General features: G+C 35.5%; 1 long non-coding RNA gene across 1 annotated transcript; it reads left to right on the top strand.

The window, feature by feature from the left end:
- Positions 1-665: 665 nt before the first annotated feature.
- LOC126284414 (uncharacterized) lies at positions 666-9,898 on the top strand. The gene is made up of 2 exons (XR_007551476.1): positions 666-1,975; positions 8,747-9,898. It is a non-coding gene; the product is annotated as an uncharacterized LOC126284414 (long non-coding RNA).
- The last annotated feature ends 360 nt before the right edge of the window (positions 9,899-10,258 follow it).

The following is a 10,258-nucleotide window of genomic DNA, read 5'->3' as shown; positions in this document are numbered from 1 at the left end:
AAGTTGACTGTATCTGAGTTACTGTGTGACTTGTTAAAATCAATCACTGTACCGTCAGTGATTGTGTGGCGAGCCTTTTTCGTCTCCTCAGAGGCGCATTTGTATTGATGGGAAGTCTTTAGTCTGGAACAACCAGACCAGGACAATTTGTTTCGGGCTATACTCGCGACATTATCGTCACCAAGACGGGATATTCAAGCAACCAGCCATTGCTTCCGGTATGCCAGATCGTGTCCTTGCAGCTAAGAAGACCGCTTGGTAATGTATAACAGCAGCACCGGCAGATTAGGGAATTTGCTCTGTGATAGTCAGAGCTCAGCAGAGTGCACCTGTTCCTGTCTTTTCTTATGTGGTTCCGTCTTGGATGTTCATTGCCTGAGTTCTCACTACTAGCAGCAATTAATGTTGGGTTGGCTGGGTGTTTCTCTTAAGATTTGAGTTGCAAGGAATTGGCTCCACATACCACTTGGTCATAAGTGTCACAATCTAGTTTATGGACAACCTCACCTTCACAACATTTATTTGAGTATCCAATTTTGATGTATTGTAAATGTTTCATGTGTTTTGTTTACTATTTTGAGTTTAGTCGTAATAAATCAAATTGTTATTTTGGACAGAACTTTCATTCTGTTAATCGGTAGAGCAACCCTTTCATTTCTCACTACTATAACAATACAGCCCGACCCGTGGGTTAACTGAAATGACTGATACCAACTGTTTTTTGATATGTAACTGTGTAGTTATTGGACAATACAGTGCCCTAGGGATTTGTATGTGTACCTATGTGTATTTATATATCAGTCTGTCGCATTTACTAGTAATATTCTGTATTCGTTGTGAAAAGACTTATTGTCGTCATTAACGGAATTACATAATAAATGCCAAATTAAATGATTCATCAGCAGGGTGAGCTAAGAAATGTAAAGTAACGGATAATAAGATACTGTAGAAGTATTGGTATAAGTGGTCAGAGCCACTAATTACGATCATTTGGAACAAGAAATGTATTAGTATAGAAAAAGCTTCATTATCTTGAGAAACAGCTTTTTAAGTGATTACCAAGCAATGTATTCGTACTTGTTATTCATTTTATATCCTATTTTGAAATTAATGTACTTTGTAAACACATTTTGATTAACTTTCCAATTGTTTGCATCACACAATGTTCAGATTTTTCGTATTTCAGGGCGTATTTGTAACTTCCTTGTATACAGTCTGATGGAAAGCAGAATTTGTGATGTCATTAAATGTTAGTATCTGAAACCGAACTGTAATTAATTAAATAACTCAAAATTCACAAAAGACATTATTGTAATTAGAACCATATCGATTTTTAATATTTAAACCTAGTGATGACACTACAAAAATTACGTCAACTAATATTGTTAATTTTTCCTTATTCGGGTGTAATGTCTGTTCGCAAACATTTTGTACATTTTAATTGTAACTTTGAAATTCTTCAGAATTAATAATGCAATATTTTGTGAGTGATTGTTAAAATTCTATATAAGCAGAGATGATGCGAGGTCAGAGTCAGTCAGTTGTTTGTGATGTTTTCGGCTGGAGAGTCTGTACAAGTGACGCCTGTAAATAAATAATGTGAAGTGAGAAGAATTCTCCGATTTCTTCATCTAAAAATGAACCCCCAAAAGTTAAGTTTATAAATATAAAGCTGCTCGACGAACAAGTAGCTTTATAAGTGGTGGTGTGAGCTGGGATTTGATGATTGAAATCGGAACTGTTTTTAAAAAGTAATTGTTTCAGGTGACCGCAAGACGAATACTAAACATAAATTGTGAAGAAATTTTTGTGTTTATGGACGCACAGAACGAGTGGATGTTGCTGCATGAGAAGAGTTGGTGTGGAAAAGAAATACAAAGAAAATCATCACCTGCATGGGGAGATCGTAAATCATAACAACTGATCTGATGATAATGGACCAAATTCTCGGACTGCACCGCTGGAATTCAGATGAGTAACAGTTTTTTTTAATTAATTTGTGTTTTTTTTTTGTTTTTGTGAGGAAAAGATTTTACTATGGCTGATAAAAAGTGTGTAGGCGGTGAATCAATTGAAAACACTTCGGACCTAGGATCGAGTATCAGTGAACTAAGTGTAGATCGAGGTTTTGGTGGAGAGGGTTCCAGTGAAAATGTCGCCACAAGTACTCCAATTGCACAGGGAAGAGTAGGCGGAGACGATCTGTTAATGTTATTAATGCAACATATGAAAGAAGCGAAGAAACAGATGGGACAGATTAGGCAGGATACTAGTAAGATAAGGGAAATCCAGGATGGTTTGGCAGCACTAAAAATGACTGTCGAGACAGGGCAGGGTGAACTCAATACTCGTGTAGGAGCAGTGGAAGAACGGGTTGATGTATTAGAAACTAATTTCACACAAGAGTTGTCCAAAAATGAGGAAAGGTTCAAAAAACTAGATAAGCATGTAGAAGTAGAAAATTCAAAACTGAAAGTAGAGGTTGTTCAGACTAGGAGAATCTTAGAAGAAAAGCTTGAATCCAATAAAAAGAATTCAGAGTTAAAATTTGCAGAAATTTCCAATCAAATAAGTAATGTAGATCTAAAGTGTGATGAAAAAATAGATTTGTGTAAAAATAATGTTGTAGGTTTAAGTAAGAAAGTTGTAGAGTTACAAGAAGGTGTAGCCCAAAGAAATTTTGTTAGCAATTTTAATTGTGTATGGGGTGGCATACCTTTAAAATGCTTTCCAGGAGATGGGAAATTGCATCCAGTTGATTTTTTACAGCATTGTCAGGATAATTTTAGTAATGACATGACAGATAATGTAAAAATTAAATTTGTTAAACGATTTTTGGGTGGAGAAGCAATCTCGTGGGCAAATCAGAATGTTAATTCTACCATGTCATATAATGAATTTGAAAGAAAGTTTTTAAATAAGTTCTGGTCAGATTCTGAGCAAGCTAGGATTAAAAGTGAGTTTTTGAATGGTCGAATGTATAGGGAAAGTGATGGTAGCTTGAAGTGTTTTTGTGAAAGTCAGTTGAGGAAATTAGTACACCTCGACAAACCTTTTGATGAACTAATACAAATAGATGCATTAAAAAGAAGACTACCAAAAAGAGTACAGTGGGAGTTGATTTATGGACCAGATGATTCTGTAGATCAGTTCTTGAGGTATGTAGATAAGTTGGATAGAGCTTTTGAGAGAAATGAGAGGTTAAACAATGGCAGATTTGGCAATCAACCAACTGGGGGGTGGAACCAAAGCAGGAATCAAGGCAGGAGTAATAATAGTGATAACAGATGGATCAACCATAGTAATGGGGATGGAAACAGAGGGCACAATAGCAGGGAGAGACCTTGGGAAAATAATAACAGACAATTTGATAATCACCAATCAGGACGAGGCAATTTAAACTGACAGATGCCTCATTGGGAGCCTGTCAGTTTGGGGCAAGAAATGTGTACCGAAATCAGGCTAAACACCACTGGTCTAGAGACACCGAAAATAATTACAGAAGACAGAATAATCGAAGATGTTGGAGTGGAAGTGACAGTACTAATGTAAGACGAGTGCATCAAATTGGCAAATTGCAGTTTAACAGTAAACTCTGGAAATGTATGAATGAAAGTGTTGTAGATAGAAGTAATAGCATCTGTAAGAATGTTGAGGAAGTTCCGTTAGAGGAAGAAACTATTTCAAGTCTATATAATCAGTGTGGTAATGAAGTTTGCAAGGAAAATGTTGGTTCTGATAGTAATCTTGATGAGTTTGGATTAAGTAAATTAATGAAAGAAGAACCTATCCCTGTTAAGCACTTAAGTGATGATACCTGTACTAGTGTACATGTCAACAATTCTGATGGTCATAGTAAAGATGTTGTAGAAGTGTTCAGTGTTGGAGATGATAGCATATATAGTAATATTGATAGTGAAAGTGTTGGAAGTAATGATGAATGTGAGGAAGAATTAGATGACATGGTGTATTTGGAGGTTAAAGAAGATTTAATTAGTAGTGAAGAAGATGATATCAGTAGTATTTGTGAAGAATATGAAGATCAGATTGTGCCAATGAAAACTGGGAAGGTATCATCAGATAAGGAACATGCAGAGAGCCATCATAATGTAGATGAGATGCTAGAAATGTTATGGGATACTTACAAGGATTATAGTGACAGTGACAGAATAAAAAGGGTCATCAAGATTATTTGTGAAGAATTGCATTCCAACTGGCAAGGTAGAACCAATCAACAGGCTTACAGTGGGATCAGTTCCGGGAAAAACAGACAGTGTGTTAAGGACAGACGTGACATCAAGCAATCATCTGATATAGCATTAAGTAAAATTCAGACAAGTAAGAGAAATTGTACAGGCAAAAATGGTACAAATTACTTGGACTTTAGAGATATTGAAGAAGATCTGTTGGATGAAAATGAGGACAGTAAGAAGGAAAAAGTTTTAGGTTGCCCGTATATACGTATAAAAGTTGCAAATTATGAAGGACTTTGCCTCTTAGACACGGGTAGTCCTGTCTGTGCTATTTCTGAAAAATTTAGAGACCAGATAAGACATAGTGATGACTTTGAAGAATATCCTGTTATTGGAATCAAAATTAAGGGAGCAACTGGTAGGCACAGCAAAGTTGTAAACAGGCAAGCCTTAATATCTTTCACTATTAATGATGTACAGTATAACCAAGGATGCTTTGTAGTACCTGATCTCAATGAGAATATTTTGTTTGGAATGAATTGGATACAAGGAGTAAATGCAGAATTTGACTGGAATAACAAAAAGTTAAAGCTCACCAAGCCAAAGGCAGATGGAACACATGTGACTGAACTAATTATCCAAAATTGCCTAGAGAATAATTTTCAGATTAGAAGAGTGATTTGTACAGATGAGAAGATCGACATTAACAAGGAAGACAATGAAGAAGACTGCAGTGAAGACAAGTATGCTGAATTAGTGGCCACCAAACTAAAAGAAGCTGGTAATTTAAATGAAGAACAGACAGATCAACTAGGCAGTTTGTTGTGGGAATACAAAGATGTGTTTAGTGAGAAACCTGGGAAAGTGAAGAACTATGAATGTAGACTTAAACTAAAACCTCACGAACCATTTTTCATCAAACCCTATGGAGTACCCATTTCAAAAAGAAAAGCTGTGGAGGAAGAACTACAAAAGATGGAAGAGTGGAGAGTAATTGAAAGATGTAATAGTGCATACAATAACCCGTTGGTGGTGGTTTCCAAACGTGATGGTGGAGTAAGACTTGTGCTCGATTCAAGACATTTAAACAAATACCTTGAGAGGGAAACTGATCACCCTGAAAATATAGATGAGTTATTACATAAGTTTGAACATATGAAGTACATGTCTAGCTTAGACTTAACAGCTGGTTTCCATCAGATACCATTAGAGATTCAGTCTAGAAAATATACTGCATTTTTATATAGAGGAAGATGTTATTGCTATTGTGTTGTACCATTTGGCCTTAATGTATCAATTGCAGAATTTATTCGAGCATTGGATTTTGTTCTAGGAAAAGAACTGTTAAGAAAACTAATCCTTTATGTTGATGACATACTTGTAACAGGAAAAAGTTGGGAAGAACATATACATTTGTTGGGTGAAGTGTGTTACAAATTAAGACAGGGAGGCATGTCATTAAAACTAGAGAAGTGCAAATTCGGAGTTAAACAGCTCAAATTTTTAGGCCATACCATATCAGAAGAAGGAATCTTACCTGATGAAGAAAAACTTGAAGCCATTGCAAAATTTCCTGCACCCAAGACTAAGAAACAACTTAAATCATTCTATGGAATTTGTGGCTACTACCGGAAATTTGTCAGCAATCAAGCTTTAAATGTACTGTGTTTGAACAACTTGTTGAAGAAGAAGAACACCATTTGGGTATGGGACAAGGATTGTCAGGAAGCATTCGACAACATCAAGAAACAGATGTGCAACAGTAAAATGTTATACAGACCTGACCTTACAGAGCCATTTTGTATCATGACCGACAGCAGTGACTATGGACTGGGAGCTCATTTGTTCCAAGAAAAGATTGTAGATGGTGTGACGGAGCACAGGTCAATAGCTTTTGCCAGTAGAACTTTACAGAAACATGAGAAGTCATACACTGTCACCGAAAAAGAATTGTTAGCAGTCTATTGGGCTTTCATCAAGTTCAAGAATTACCTATTAGGACATCAAGTGGTAGTATACACAGACCATAAGGCTTTGATCTACATACAAGAGTGTACTTTGCATCACAGCAGGATAACCAGGTGGGCACTATTCCTCCAGCAGTTCGACTATACAGTAAAATATATAAAAGGTGAAGAAAATCAAATCGCAGATGCTCTATCAAGGTTGCCAATGGGAGGAGAAGGTGAAAATAACAGTGATGAGTGTGAAAGGGAGTTTCGGATTATGTATCTAAAAGGGGTGAAAGATGAGAATGAAATCAGGAAAATTTGTAATGACATCCGTAGATATCAAAACCATGATTCCAACTGGAAGTTAGTTAAAAGTTATCTAGGTAAAAGAGGATATGAGAAAGTAGAGCAGTATTATAAAGTGCATAAGGGTATACTATTCAGAAGATACAGTGCAGACAGTGACACTTGGAGATTGTGTTGGCCAGAACAGTATATTGAAGTGTTGGTAAAGTATGTACATGAAAGTTTCGGGCATTGTGGGACACTGAAATGTATCCAAAAGATTCAAGAAAATGTGTACTTCTACAACATTGCTAGGAGAGTGAGAAAGCAAATATCTACATGTGACAGGTGTCGGAGAGTAAAAGTTAGCAATCAAACTTGCAGAAGATATATGCAAAACATCTTGCCAAAGGAACAACTACAACTTGTAGCAGTTGACCTTTATGGATCATTGCCTAAGGCTAAAGGAGGATTTTGTTACATATTTGTCATGGTGGATCTTTTTTCAAAATTCAATAAACTATATCCATTGAAGAAAGCAACAAGTAAGAACATCATTTTGAAAATTAGAAGAGACTATTTCACAAAGGTGGGAAAACCAAAGAGCATGCTCTCTGACAATGGAGCACAATTTACTTCTAAAATTTGGAAAACATTTGTGGAGGATGAGAACATAAACCATATTCTGATCTCTGCGTATCACCCGTCCAGCAATCCGGCTGAACGTTACATGAGAGAAATAGGGAGATTATTTAGAACTCATTGCAACAAAAATCATGTGAGTTGGATAGAGTACGTAGACAGCTTTGAAGATATACTGAACAGCTTACAACATTCGTCTACTGGGTTCTGCCCATATGAAATACTGTATCATAAGAAACCGCCAAATCTGATCAACGAATTAATTGAATTCCCAGCATGTAAAGCTATGAGTCCACAGGAAAGAGAAGAAATAGTCAAGAAAGTAATGGAACAACAGGGGAAACTAAGAAAAAACAAACATGACAAGAAGTTGAAACCTACAAATTTTAAAATTGATGATCTGGTCCTGGTGAAAACACATGAAAAATCCAAAGCGATAAGCAATGAATTAAAGAAATTCTTTGACATCTATATTGGCCCATTCAAAATTCAGTCTATGCCACACCCAAATGCATATAGATTAGTGTACCCAAAGTCAGGAAGACTATTTGGTTTACGTAACATAACTGAACTGAAACCTTATAAACAAGTGTCAAATACCAAGAAAAAATAAGATAATGTAAAAGCCCTCAGGAGGATACATCCTGTATCAAGTGCGTGCCGAGCACTAGATCTCCGAGCTATGTAGCATTCTATTTTCTTCTTTTCGTTTTCGGATGATACATCTTTTACTCATCTATAAACCTATAACGAAGTTATCTCTCACTGAAAATACTAGCCATTCTTTTAGTATAAGTTTTTTTGTATGTCATATGATTATTGAGTGACATTGTTTGAAAATAAGTAAATAAATTTAACTGTGTATAAAATTTGAATCCTCCCTTGACTAATGACTAATAATTCTTTAAGCATTTCAGGCAATAGTTATTACTATAATTCCTGATTAATATGTGGTGTAAAACTTTTCCAGATCCATATGTGTGTGTGTACTCTATGTTATGTAATATTGTAAATAAATTACTGTTAGCATTTTCATTACAGAATAGAATCCAAGGGGATATAAGATAATGGAGGTCATTGTGGTTATGGTCTGTAGAGTATGTATTTGATTTGTGGGTGGTTCTTTGAAGATTATAGGCTTGGTCATGATTTTGTTAGTTTGCCAATGAGATATACAAATGGACAATGTTAAGGATGTACACGTGTTACTAAATGGACAAGTTGTACTGTGAAAAATGAGTAAGTTTGTCATTACAAGGTGGTGTGCTAATGAACAATCAGTGAGTTTGTGTTTGATATGATAAAGAGCTAAAGGATATCTGGGACATTTAATATGCTGTATAGTGTATTATGCTGAAATATTAATCAAAAAGAAAGGATACATAAATAATTCATTTTTGTTCATTAACTTTAAGTTGTATATAGCTAAATCCTTACAGTTTAGAGATGCTTAATTTTGTGTGATTTTGTCTATAAATATACTAATAGTGTAGGATAGTATGTTAATGATTTTGATACATTTATACCTGATGTGACCTTAATTGTAACCTGCACGAGTACCTTGCGAAATGAGTTCATCCCTGTTCCTACCTAGAGAACTGTATCAAAGATCCTTACCTGACCTGAAAAAAAATTAAGAAACTGAAAAACTAATAGTGGACTGTGCTATTGCAGTGTAGAGACTGCCAGAAGCAGAGGGGCTGCAGACACAAGATGGACAGCGCATTGGGACGGATGATTGTGAGCTGCCAATTCATTAAGATATGCAACATGCACCAGTGACTGGAGTAACAGCTAAGAAAAAAAGAAATTCTATTTTGGAGGGTATTTAGCAGCCATTCATACAAGTTACACTTGTAAGAGTGGCTGGGGGGGTGTATAACAATACAGCCCGACCCGTGGGTTAACTGAAATGACTGATACCAACTGTTTTTTGATATGTAACTGTGTAGTTATTGGACAATACAGTGCCCTAGGGATTTGTATGTGTACCTATGTGTATTTATATATCAGTCTGTCGCATTTACTAGTAATATTCTGTATTCGTTGTGAAAAGACTTATTGTCGTCATTAACGGAATTACATAATAAATGCCAAATTAAATGATTCATCAGCAGGGTGAGCTAAGAAATGTAAAGTAACGGATAATAAGATACTGTAGAAGTATTGGTATAAGTGGTCAGAGCCACTAATTACGATCATTTGGAACAAGAAATGTATTAGTATAGAAAAAGCTTCATTATCTTGAGAAACAGCTTTTTAAGTGATTACCAAGCAATGTATTCGTACTTGTTATTCATTTTATATCCTATTTTGAAATTAATGTACTTTGTAAACACATTTTGATTAACTTTCCAATTGTTTGCATCACACAATGTTCAGATTTTTCGTATTTCAGGGCGTATTTGTAACTTCCTTGTATACAGTCTGATGGAAAGCAGAATTTGTGATGTCATTAAATGTTAGTATCTGAAACCGAACTGTAATTAATTAAATAACTCAAAATTCACAAAAGACATTATTGTAATTAGAACCATATCGATTTTTAATATTTAAACCTAGTGATGACACTACAAAAATTACGTCAACTAATATTGTTAATTTTTCCTTATTCGGGTGTAATGTCTGTTCGCAAACATTTTGTACATTTTAATTGTAACTTTGAAATTCTTCAGAATTAATAATGCAATATTTTGTGAGTGATTGTTAAAATTCTATATAAGCAGAGATGATGCGAGGTCAGAGTCAGTCAGTTGTTTGTGATGTTTTCGGCTGGAGAGTCTGTACAAGTGACGCCTGTAAATAAATAATGTGAAGTGAGAAGAATTCTCCGATTTCTTCATCTAAAAATGAACCCCCAAAAGTTAAGTTTATAAATATAAAGCTGCTCGACGAACAAGTAGCTTTATACTACGTTAATTAAACTTTCCTTAACTTAATTAATTTCTATCAAATTAAATTATTGCAGGTGCCAAACTTTTTTCTACTCCACTTGCAGGATAGATTACAGTCAGTTCGCGTTTCTTCTTAATCCATGTGCAACAGCAAAAGACGGAGTTAGAAAAGGGGGGGGGGGGGGCTTAGAGCATCATTTCCATATGACGATTCTAGAAGAATTTATTGTTAAATACACTGCTAGCCCTGGCACCTCGCAGTACTGCCAAAGAGTCGATACCCTGACGTCTG

Source organism: Schistocerca gregaria, chromosome 8 (genome assembly GCF_023897955.1).
Source record: "Schistocerca gregaria isolate iqSchGreg1 chromosome 8, iqSchGreg1.2, whole genome shotgun sequence".
Classification (NCBI taxonomy): Eukaryota; Metazoa; Arthropoda; class Insecta; order Orthoptera; family Acrididae; genus Schistocerca; species Schistocerca gregaria.
This window is presented reverse-complemented; position numbering and strand designations above follow the sequence as displayed.